The 13517-nt window shown below is 38.2% G+C and overlaps 1 protein-coding gene across 4 annotated transcripts in view; it reads right to left on the bottom strand.

The window, feature by feature from the left end:
• Positions 1-13517, bottom strand: part of capt (adenylyl cyclase-associated protein 1) — a 190066-nt gene that overhangs the window by 102892 nt on the left and 73657 nt on the right. For 2 of the 4 annotated variants that reach the window (XM_067121602.1, XM_067121598.1), the window contains exon 3: positions 2473-2532. The exons of the other annotated variants lie outside the window; for them this stretch is intronic. The gene's annotated coding sequence lies outside the window, so the exon portion shown is untranslated. The remainder of the gene's footprint in view (positions 1-2472; positions 2533-13517) is intronic. 4 annotated transcript variants of the gene reach the window in all.

Raw genomic sequence — 13517 nt, 5'->3', positions numbered from 1 at the left:
TCAGGTCATGAGCATACGATGGCCGTGTCTTGCTTGCAGCCTGCAGTGTTTTTTATCTGATGACATCCGTCGCCAGTAACTTGAATCTGTTGCTTACTTCTGCTGATCTTGTTGCAATAAATGTTGTCAAAAATATATGATTGCTACTATATCTAAGCCCTCACGATAACTGAATGATTTACTTAACGTTTCCGTCAAATTCTTTTTGCGGCATTAGATTAAATCTACTGGCTAGCACTACTCAAAATCCCCTGGGTGGTAGAGATAGGTTTTTTGTTAGAACTATTTTTAGCCGTTATCAATATGCACTTGAAATCTCCGGATTCAAATTGCATCTCACGAAAGTACAAGTACCGCCTTTACTATTCTTCTTGTATTTCAATACATTTTTATCCGTTTATCCATTTACTAATTAACCTTTTTTTTTAATAAGTTCTGTATTTCACTTTACTTCCTCTTACTCCTAATGAACACCATATTCCTTGGAAGCTTCAGTTTCAAGTCAATGGCCCCTGTGGGCTTGCTCCACATGAATAGGTTTCATCTACTGAACATTAATAATAATGCCATCTGAAAATATTATCGACTCAGGAGGACCATTTGCATGAGCGGGTTGTAAAAACCAGTCACACGTCAGAACTTAAATTTCATCAGGCTCAGAGAAAAGATCAATTTGTTCGAAACGAATCACCCTGATTAAATTTCCCTTAGGTCCCACTGAATAATTCCTAATCAACACATTTTGGTCAGGTCTGATAGGGATAACACGTCCGATGCGAGAAAAATTATTTTCAGTCTAACTGAAAATAATTCTTCTCGTTAAAATTGCAGGAATTTTCTCCGAAAATCAGCGTTAGTAAAATTTCATAATTTCATTTAGTCTCAGTTCCATACACACCTGGTTTAATGCCATTTCATGCATTATATGGGCTATATCTGGGATGCCACAATGTTATCATGGGCCATTTCCTATGGAATTTCTACTGGCGTTAAGGCTCTGACCTTTGGACTTTTTGTAATCCGTGAACAGGAGCAAAACGTAGCAAGTAATTTAGCAAGCAAAATACGAATGTAATTTGTACATACGCTCTAGGCAGTACATTACACAAACTATTACATACAACAGAAGAATAACAGAAGACTCGGAGAAAGGAAATTCTCACTTATTTGTTATGTGCATGATGTAATACATTCCACAAGCTATTGCATAAGGCGCATTTCCGTAACTCTGGAGACAAATGAATTATTTTATATGTATATATATATATGCATATAAATACATACATTCATACATACATATATATACACATATACACACGCTGTATATATATATTTATATATATATATATATATATATATATATATATATATATATATATATATATATATATAGTATGTGTGTGTATATGTGCGAGAGTATTATTCAAATATATTCCTTGCCATGCAATATCAGATGTGTTGCATTACTAATAATAAAACCATGAAACCAAATATTTCAAAAGAACTGAAACACTACAGAGCTCATTCAAAATCTACAGTAACCTGCTATCCTTTAAACCAGAAATTTACTTGCCAAATAATAATAATAATAATAAAAAAAGTATCCAGATTTAGATTCCCTGCCTCAGCAACGAAGAAAGATAAGTCTAATCCTTCGGGCCAGCCCTAGGAGAGCTGTTAATCAGCTCTGTGGTCTGGTTAAACTAAGGTATACTTAATGCAGAAAGTTTGTCACTACAGACTAGAGTAACCATTTGAGAGGGGTTGACACCAGAAGATGTTACCCTCCCGGCTTCCAGCAAATATTTCAATGAAAGGGCCACTGTCCACTAACCCTACTTGAAACCTACTCAAACTGGCTTAAGTCCGTACAGTGTCTAGCATTCCTTGGTAGTGTTAAATCGAAGGAGCAACGGTGGCAACGGCGTTTCTGCTGAAGGCAGTACAGGGAAAAATACATTGAAATGAAAGTCTGAATATCCAAAAATTCAAAAAGTCAGGCATGACGAATGTGAACGTGGAATGCGTACAGGTAGTTAAGTATACCTTAGTTTAACCAGACCACTGAGCTGATTAACAGCTCTCCTAGGGCTGGCCCGAGGGATAAGACTTATTTTATGTGGCTGAGAATCAACTGGTTACCTAGCAACGGGACCTACAGCTTATTGTGGGATCCGAACCACATTATACCGAGAAATGAATTTCTATCACCAGAAATAAATTCCTCTAATTCTTCATTAGCCGGCCGGAGAATCGAACGCGGGTCTAGCAGAGTGCTAGCAGAGTACGATACCGACCGGTCCAATGAGGAATTTACCTCAAGGTAGTAATGAGTTGGTTTTATGAACGTGGGTTCACAGTGGACAGAGAAAGGGGATGGACAGATCTTGATAATAAACGGATTAACATGCACATAAATGAACTTAGAAAATTAAGAGATATTGCACAAAAGTTTCTGTGACCTTGACTTACCAGTCCCAAACGACGGCTGTACAGTCAAACTAAGCAACAGTCAACATGCAGCACCGGTACCTGTAAGGAACAAAGGGTAAAGTGTAAAATTCTTCAGCAGGTAGTTCCTCTGATCTTACACAGGATACAAAGCAAAAGACCTTCCATGACTGGATACCCTGAACCTAACAGAACACCACAAATTTTGTTAAAGGCGTTAATAGCGAGTGACAGGGATATACGTTATCAAAATATGACAATTTCAACTCTCACGAAATGAAAAGAAACTCTCACACTATCTGGAATGACTTAAAACCTAAAGGAAAGGCCCATCAAACAATAAGAAGAAGTTAGCGTTTCTCCATCTCTTCTTTTTCAATATGTGAAAACTGGGCATCTTTCCCACAAGCTGTCAGACGGCAGCCGGTTACACAGTCACTTCCCAATCACCTGGTGTTTGCAAGGCTTTCATCCTATGGGTCATTATGAAGGAGTCATTACCAAACGAATCAATACGATTAATTGATTGGTTGATCTATAAACTTTAGGCACACATGCCAAGCACTAGGGCAACTCAGCGCTGAAACGGAAACTGACAGTAGAAAGATTTGAAAGGTGTAACGGGAGGAAAACCTCAAAGCAGTTGCACCATGAACCAACTGTTAGGAGAGGGTGGACAGAAAGGTGGAAGAAAAACAATATGAATGGAGGTACAGTAAAAGGAATGAAAGGAGTTGCAGCTATAGGGGGCCGAAGGGGCGCTGCAGTCAATAAGGTAAAACGAGGAAGACATCAAATGAGACTCATGCATCTGCACCAATGCTGTTGACTTTTCTACGTTGAAGCCGTTGGAAAAGCCATATCCTACTGTAGTGGTAATTAACGTGATGCTGACACTTCCTTCTGCCCCTCTGATTGCCCAAGGTCAATAACGATGGACTGGCTATGTTGAGGTACGATAACTGCTCGATACTCATTATCCTACTTCTTCCTGCAACTAAGCATACCACTTGCAAAAATGAGCTGTGCTACTGGGCAGGTTTCTTACAAGTTTCGATAATAAATGCAGCTGATGCTCACATTAAAGCATTTGAAGAATAACAAAAAAATGACTTTGCTTCAAGCGGTTGAATTTCAGTGTTACTCCGTCAAATCAAATTTGACTTTCAGGGTTTAAATCAGTTCAATCATTAGCATATAGCATACCACTTCATATCAGTCTAAGCATTTCAATTATATAAAAATAAAATTTACCTAGTCCAGCAGCCCTAACCTGAAAACAGATGAAAATGAAGAATTGAATAGCAGAAAAAAAACTTTAATTATGGAACATGTTACCCTATTAAATAGCTTTGATATCCCTACGCCAGATAACATGAGAAAGCCTGCTTAGTTTATAAAGCTCTCCAGCCAGGTTAGGTGGCGACAAACTAAGGCAGATTTCTTTTTCAGTACTTTGGCCAAGCTGGAGCTTGTTATATAAAGTGAAATGTGCAGCTTATTTACATGACGTGACGAAGCATAGCTGCTAAAAGGTAATCTTTAGCTTCAAGAACATCTAGACCACAATGATTATCAAATACAGTGGTGTCTCCAGTACGCGGGTAAATAATTTACAGAGTTTCAGTTCTGAAATGCTGGAAAATACTAAATGTGAAAATGTCAAAATAATTGTAAAAATTAAGGGCTCTTGCATTCTACTTCAATTTTTGTGCAGTTGCCTGCTCGTACACCTGCGCGATTCATCCTTTAAGCCAGTGTTCCCCCAGACTACGAAAGTAATTGCAAGGTCAGTGCCTGAGTAACACTGCAGAATTTACAATAAGAATTGTAGCAAATACCAGTTCACTATTTATACTCTTCTATGGCTCAGCATATTTGGTAAATATGGCCACGTTAGTAGGGACGTTAGAAGTCCTGCCCAGACAGGATGAATATAAAAGAAATAGATGATTACTCAATTGGAAAAGATGTACCAAATCATTCGTTCTGTGCTGCGCAGACAGAAATTTTGCCAAGGTTTTTCTTGTACCTGAACAAGGTTAAAGTTACATCCACAGTGTATAATAAATGCTAGGCGAAGGCAGAAAAATCATAAAATTTGAGGATAGAAGACGTGGACAAAAAATGTACTCTGGTGTTGCCAGAAAGCACCGAACTTAAATGAAGATTGTAGCAAATACCCCGGAATGAGTAGAGATAAGACCTGTACTTCATGTAAAGGATAGCAGCACAGATGCCAGAATGAAGCCAGTCTTCAACTCGCAAAAACGACCATATTTTCAGCACATCTAAAGTTGACTACAGAGAAAAGGATACCTTCCAAACAAGTATTTAACTGTGACAAAACTCTGCTGTGCTGAAAGCTGATGCTGAACTGAACAAGGATTCACAAATTGCAAACGAGACTAAAAGGTTTAATGCATGGAAAGGATACAGTTACACTAAACACTCTTTGGCAATGCTGTACCAAGCTAAGAACCTAAAAAGCACGTTAAAACTTAATCAGGTCAGGAACTATCCACCGGCATTTAAGCGATTCAACAAGAGAGCGCGGGTTACAGCCACTTCTCTTCAGAGTTCAAGCACTGTCTCATCCTTGAAAAAACAACCACTCGCAATAGGAAGGGTTGTCAATTCAAGTGGACCTCATGGCCCCAGCCTCTGGTCCAGGGGGAATTTCGGTGCTGCTGGTAACGTCATCTTCACACACGTGGTGCTCTTAGCCTAACCTAGGTTAACTACGCTACTTTCCTCCCCAATGTTATCCTTATTAATAAATTAACTAACTAATAACAATATCACTGGCAAAATTATCTTTCCATATTAGAATGGAACATAATTCATCTGATCGTTACATTACTTGTACGTGTCCACACAAATTACTTTTACTATATAATGCATCAATAGATAGGCTAAATTCATTCATACATAATCACGTGCTGGAAACTATAATTGCATTGACACACATTCCCGCTCTTCCGAACTTCTCGTCATACGTGTAAGTATACATGACTCATTGTGCATAGCGTTGTTCCTCTCAACCGCAAAATACAGAACTTTATTTTGCTTCTTGCATACAACGGTGACTTGATTGCATATCAGAGTATTAACAATGATGATAAAATAGAAAAAAAAATATCCATCTGACTTATTTGAAAACTTTAACGCGTTCAATGCAAGACGTCCAACAAGCAAAATGACGCTTTCTGGTTTAGTTATCTTCCTATCTTTCATAATCGCTTTAGAGAGAGAGAGAGAGAGAGAGAGAGAGAGAGAGAGAGAGAGAGAGAGAGAGAGAGACCAAATAGAAGGGAACCAGTTCTGACGTGGGACTCGTTGTGAAATCATCACAAGAGCTATGACGGAATATCTCGGCAAGCCTAAATGTCAACCACGTGTCGGGTTTTAGGCGCAACGGCGTCTGAACAAAATTCTCGAAATCTGTTTGAACTTTCGGCAGCATAAAGAGCATCTCTCTCGTACTTGCTATTCTTCGCTCGTAACGACACAATACGGACGCCGCGTGAGACTAAACGAAACCATCGCTAATTATCCGAAGGAGTCCAAGGTCACGCCGATAAAGCAACTTCTTCACCGCACCATGTTTTGTAGGCTGAGTGATGCGACGAATAAACACTGCTGCTGTAAACCACCCATACAAGTAAAGATCATACTAGAAAATGTGTATAATTATATAAAAAAAACAACTTAAATGCATAACAATATGAGGCGACATGACTGGGACCCTTTTATTGTACAACACATCTTCCTTTGAATAAAAAAAAAAGTGAAACAGACTATATTTAAACGCAGCCGTACAAACTGATCAACTGAGGCTCAAAAGGCGCACGATGACAGAATGTGGCAAATCTGCTTTTTGTAAGCGTTGGCGGGTAAGGCAGGCTGCATGACATTTGAACTCCAATACAGCCGGGAAGCAACACGTATTTTTTATTCAAGTGTTAAAGATGACCTAGAACAGGAGAGGAACTGGAAGTGTAAAAGCCGCCTTAGAGAGAGAGAGAGAGAGAGAGAGAGAGAGAGAGAGAGAGAGAGAGAGAGAGAGACAATGCCCAGTGGATGCATGGCGACGACCTACATTGCTTTGTCTCATTCTTATCATTATGCACACATTCACGCAGAACACGCAAAACCCCGCTACTAGTTTGCAATGCAAATCGCCAGAGAATTAAATAACCCGCGTGAAAAAAAGAAAAAATACAGTAATAATGAAAAAACATAAAAATAGTGTATCAAAATAATAATAAAAAAGTTTAAGACAATACTTTACGGCAGAAAAAACAATTGCAATCTCTCCTAAACTTATGACCATCAAATCCAAAACACTGCAGTTCCATATCTTCACAGCGAAGGGAAAAGATCTCGGGTAATAGGCAGTGTGACTGCATCACCACAGAATAAGGACACTGACGACTCTGCACGACTAGCACGCACTAATTCCAAAACTGGCAATATACTGAAAATGATGACAAAAGGTTTTCTTTTCTTTTTAAGTTAAAACAAAACTTATCAAGATGGCCAAATTGAATCTCCTGATGTTTTACCATGGCATTCGCCTGCTGCTCGCCGATAGGGCAGCAAATGACATCCTTCTATTAAGGGACCAGGACCTAAAATAAAGGACACTCCAGAGAATCATAAAAGGAGTCCTATGCACTCTACAACTGAGGCCAGGAAAGCTGCAAGCAAACAGACACTCCACGGGAGACGAAGGCACAGCATTTGTTCAATTCCATTTTCAAGCAAGGAGTCCGAATACGTTACGAAACCCTAAGAAAAAACGTGATGGAGGCGGAATTTGAACCTTTCAATATAGCACCGACTTGTGTGACCTGGCTACCAGCACATTCTAGTCCTCAGCACAAGTCAGGGGGAACGACTAAAGAGGAAAACTACGCCCGAATGCTGGTGGCCAGTGCGACTGCATGAGGCCTACGCCATAACACGGCCTCTTGAAACAGTCCATTGAATATTGCACGTCAACAGGTCCAACCAGCCCGACAATAACTTGCGGGGGAAACAAACCTCTGGTATACAGACCACGCTGGTGTAATGAGGTTCCTGTCACAGAGGCAAACTCGGCACGGCGCGCGTGCTGTATTCGCCTTGTTCGGTCATTTTTGGTGTGTCAGCCCCTTAGAGTCTTACAAGGCTATTGAGCAGAAGCACAGAATGGCTAACCATTTTTATTTATCTCTAGCTACATAAGTAGTAATGAAATATGAGAGAGAGAGAGAGAGAGAGAGAGAGAGAGAGAGAGAGAGAGAGAGAGAGAGAGAGAGAGAGAGACTGTTTTAATAAGCTCTCTTGGTAAGCAATCTCAGTACGCGAGTTAAGTTCCATGCTATTTTAATAACGTTAATACCCTTTCATCAAGTTTTATTGCCACTGTAGTGTAAATCAGTAAACACACACGTAGAAATTGACAATTCTCTTCTATAAGACGTCAAGGCAAGCGTGGCAGGCAATTGTGTTGACTGTCTTGCCTGTCAGTATCCTCATTCTCTTCCTCTTGTGTCAAGTGTTGTTACTTGGTCAGTTTCAATAGCGGTAATATAATAGCTTCTGAACTTATCAAGTGTACTTCCGTTTAATGGCAAAATCTCAATAACAATGACCGTTTAGTGCAGACTGTACAATTATCGTTCGATTTCAGAGACTTATAAGCAAAATTCGCCACTCCAAAAAATGTAGCTTGGCAAAAATCGTTCGATTTCAGAGACTTATAAGCAAAATTCGCCACTCCAAAAAATGTAGCTTGGCAAAAACTATCAAAAGAATGTGGCTGTTGAGTAATTCTGAAAAACTGCAGTCTGGCAAGTTAAGGGCTACCTAATAAACTGACATCAATATTGTGGGGGTATATCAGTAAATTTTGCATACAAAATGTTCTCAGTTCATTTCTAGGAACATGTCCGTTGCTGTTGCACAGTTAACTGTATTGAATGTGTCTGAATTTGCACACGCAAAAATTTCTCATGAAGAACTCACTTCTCCTTAACATGGTCAGGAACATAAACGAACGTTACTTAATCTTGAATATACCGACTGAATATTCACAATAATTACACGTTTCTTCCTTTGTAATCTTTACTTACGAAAATAGACCACAAATATTTTTCCCTATAAGAGCACGTAACAGCACGAAACTTAATGAGGGAGACTCCTCTGTTCCTACAAACAATAGCATCTTACTGATGGACTCCAAGGAAATGGGGAGGGTGGGTGGGGGGGTGGGTGGGGGGAAGATCAAAGGTCTGCCACACGCCCTCGACACGCTTCCACCTTTGTCATTCCGTCATTAGATTTTTTAGGTCCTTGTATGACACAATCAACTTTTGCTTCGCTCCCGCACTTCTCACACAACGGCTTCATAACGAACGCGTACTCGACACCTTTTCTAAACCGACACTGTTCTTCCTTTAAAATGCTACAGTGCTCCTTCCCTCATATACTAAACACTCTGTCCACAACATTTCTTACACTCGCCGCGATGTACTTTTAATCCCAACAAATCCTCGTTTCCATTCTTCGCCCTCTTAACTATCCTACTTACGTTCTCAAAAGTTACATCCAAACGCACTCTATACAATTTTAGGCCAAACGCCAAGCGTTGGGACCTATGAGGTCATTCAGCGCTGAAAGGAAAATTGAAAGGTTACAAAGGTGTAACAGGAGGAAAAAACTCGCAGTTTCACTATTGGAAGAGGGTGGAAAGTAAGGTGGAGGAGAGAGAATATGAGCAGAGGTAGAGTAAAAGGAACGAACGAGGTTGCAGCTAGGGGCCGAAGGGACGCTGCAAAGAACCTTAAGTAATGCCTACAGTGCACCGCGCGTGGACAGACGATTTAATGCTGATTGGAGGAACCTGAAGGTGTATGCAAGAGAAACAAGTAGAGAAAAGTAAAGTGGTGCGAAACCAGGCCTACAAGAACAAAGAAAAGTAAAAAAAATGATTCAATGTTTGGTGGAAAAATGTTGGAGGTTCGTCCACTTAGATATTTGGGAAAAAAATATAGTGAAACGGTGGTACATTGGTACGATGAGCAACGTTGTAGTAAACACTATGAATCTATGAGGAGTACGTGGAAGTCTACAGAACAGAATAGAATGTAGAATTGAGGCCAGAGGCCAAGCGCTGGGACTTATGAGGTCATTCAACGCTGAAAGGGAAACTGACGGTAAGAAGTCTGAAAGGTGTGACAGGAGGAAAACCTCAAAGCAGTTGCACTAGGAAACAATTTTTCAATTTTTTGAGAGGGTGGAATGTCAGATGGAAGAAAGAGAATATGAACGCAGCTACAGTAAAATAAGGGACGCTGAAAAGACCCTTGAGTAATACATGGAAGTCCAGGTGTGAATCTAATTACAGACTGAGCCAGTTTATTTTTTCATGTAAGTGAAGTGTGGATGTTGACTGTGAATGAACGAAAAACATGATTCCAACTGATGTGACTGAATGCTCACATACTATACGTGGAGTGCACAGAACTTGGGAGATAAGAAACGAGCTGATAAATCTTGGTATCAAAAGAAGTTTGCACTGATAAAAGGTAGGTTCACAGAATTCTGAGAAGACCCAGTCTTATGGAAAGAACACTCCACGGGGAGCAGCCGCGCACACGAGCACACACACGTTTATAAACATACGCACACAATATCAATATATATATATATATATATATATATATATATATATATATATATATATATATATATATATATATATATATATATTCTAATAGTTAGTCGCGCATAACACATCAATACTTCCTTCACTTTACTTGGGAATAACTCACACCCAAAGGGAATTATACAACTTATTTAACCTCACGCGGATTCAAACATGACTTTCTGGGTCGACAAAGGTGATGGTAGATTAAAGTCATTCACCCATGTTTACCCATATGAATCACAGGTCTGCATCATGGCCAAACTTGATGCACCTCTGGTGTGAACTTTCGCAAATTAAGTGAATATGATGTCAATGGGTTCTTGTGGCTAAAAGCTTGAATGTATGAAAGTGTTGTGTAAAAATTAGTGGCAAAGAAAATATATATATATATATATATATATATATATATATATATATATATATATATATATATATATATATATATATATATATATATATATATACATACATATACAGTATGCGTGTGTGTGGATGTGTGCGTGTGTGTGTAACTGACCCACACAAAAATATGTATATTTATATATATATAATATATATACATATATAGTTTACATGTATTTGTGTACGTGGGCATGTACAGTATGTGGTTTAAGCTGATGGTTGCACAAATAGTTGGAATATAACATCCCTCATAAACCGAGAGAGAGAGAGAGAGAGAGAGAGAGAGAGAGAGAGAGAGAGAGAGAGAGAGAGAGAGAGTCAGTCTCGAATAGAATATGGTCTGTGGCTGTGACCAGGCGGGAAAAAGGTGGGTCAGTGCCAAAGGAGTGCCGAGGTGGCAGCAGTTCCTCTGCTTAAGGCTTTTGGTGGCGACAAAGCATCCCGGATTGCCAATTTTAGCACACACACACACACGCACACACAAACACACACGAGCCGGCCTAGACAGTACCTGACGTAAAGCACCAATTTTAAACGTAGCACCTCATTAGACACTATTCCAGGGAGTACAAGCAACGCTCTCCTCCGATTACATAAAAACAAGAAATGTAAAAGTGGAACTGACTCACAAATCGGCACTGAAGAATTGCAACCACATCAGGATGTACTTTCGACAATCTACGATAGGGAAGTATGCGTGCAAACATTTATCATTTGATAATCAACAATCTCGACTTAAAAATGTTTTCGTTTGGTAAAAACGATGCCAGCGTTAGCAATACATACGAAGGAACACATAAATACAGTGTGAAGTTTCTATCACAAAGAAAGTCTCTATACTCTAACATCATGCGTCGCCAACAGAGCATCTTGTCGACAAAAATAACCCAAGACCAACCTACGTCAAGGCGAAGATAATTAGATTAACAATGGACAACAGAACAATTATTTGCGAAGAGAACCAGTCACTGGCTTCTGATGATACATACATACATAATACACATACACATGGAAATACACACAAATATATACATATATATATATATATATATATATATATATATATATATATATATATATATATATATATATATATTATAGATACACATTTGTACGTATTTATGTATGTATATATCTTTTCGTGTTCTAGATAACATGCACCGGATATCATTGTTCCTATATTAGAAGAAGGGATTAGCGAGGCTGTATCTTTCAAATCCCACCCCATTAATCCTTTTTCCCGGTGTTATTCAATCCCCTTCTACATCCCTGTCCTCATTTTTCTCTGTCCTATTCTCTTCAAGAGCTATTTTGAGGACTCTCTCTCTCTCTCTCTCTCTCTCTCTCTCTCTCTCTCTCTCTCTCTCTCTCTCTCTCTCTCTCTCTCTCTCTCTCATTATATATATATATATATATATATATATATATATATATATATATATATATATATATATATATATATATATATATATATATATATATATATATATACACACACATACATAAACTAGACAGAAAAAATATTTGGCAGGAGTCGAAGAGAGATTATAAAAAAATGTGAAGGAAACTGCTAAAAAGAAAACCAGCGTATATCCAAGTCAAACTACTTACACTTTATAAAAGTTTCAGTACCTGTGGCGTTGCTGGTGTTGACATCACCGTCCCAACAGGACAGATGCCCTCGCGAACACCTGTGGGTGAGAACACCACGTCCAATTCGAGTGCATGATTCATACGCATTTCATCGTTGGACTTCTTTGCCCTCATTTGGTGTTGCAATGACCACGGTCACCGAGGCCGGGGCGACGCCAAATTATTCACTGTGTATATATATATACTGTATATATATAAATATATATTATACATACAAACTGGCGTCGTAACAGTGGTATCCAGCGCAATTTATTTATCTGAATAAACGCAAGTGCACATACACGGGACTATAAATATATATATATATATATATATAATATATATATATATATATATATATATATATATATATATATATATATATATATATATATATATATATATATGTATATATATACATATACATAATTTAAATATATATGTATTAAATATGTATACAGTATATATATATATATATATATATATATATATATATATATATATATATATATATATATATATATATATATATATATATATATATATATATATATATATATATATATTCCATTAGATACACCCATATTCATACAAAACAAACCTATAAGGACCACAGACTTCAAATTCAAACTTCCAAAGAATGAAGTGTTCATCTGAAAGAAATTACAGTAGATGACAGGAAATACAGAAAGAAGAATACAGTTATTACAAAAGAATAAAAGAAAAATTACTAAATAACTGAACAAATAGATAAAACCAATATTAAATAAGTAAAACGAATCGTTTCAGGGAAGTAATGCACTGAATCTTCGCTTCTGGGGAGATTGTTACACAGTCCAAAGGTGTGAGGAATGAAAGACCTCTGGAGCTGAGAAGTTGACAGCCAGGCACATTTACTACATATTAGCGCCGTTGTTAAGCGAATTTGGTAGCTCCCTGCAGGATAGGAGGATCAGGGCTCAGTTGTGATAGAGAAAGTTCTGTTAAATATACAACTTATGAAAAACTGACACACGAAACCATCCGTCGATGGTCCAAGTCATAACTACTACTATTAGGAAACAAACCTATCACAAAGAATCACTTTATATTCAAGTGATAAATCTCTGACAGAAGCGAACATCCATCCCAGAGAACTGTATTCTTGTAAAGGAAGGACACATGACCTAGAACACGCTGCATTAATTTTATCACTGTTATAAACATACGAGGCCTTACGTATAATACCTATCTCCCGTGCGGCATTTGCCGACTCTTTCAGTAGATGTTTCTCTTAAGTATATAAAATTAGTCAAAAGTTACACCGAGTATAGTCAGAGCTTTAGACTCACTC

The sequence above is a fragment of the Macrobrachium rosenbergii genome, chromosome 19 (assembly GCF_040412425.1).
Source record: "Macrobrachium rosenbergii isolate ZJJX-2024 chromosome 19, ASM4041242v1, whole genome shotgun sequence".
NCBI classification, from domain to species: Eukaryota; Metazoa; Arthropoda; class Malacostraca; order Decapoda; family Palaemonidae; genus Macrobrachium; species Macrobrachium rosenbergii.
Note: the sequence above shows the minus strand (reverse complement) of the source record. Positions and strands in the feature narration are given on the sequence as shown.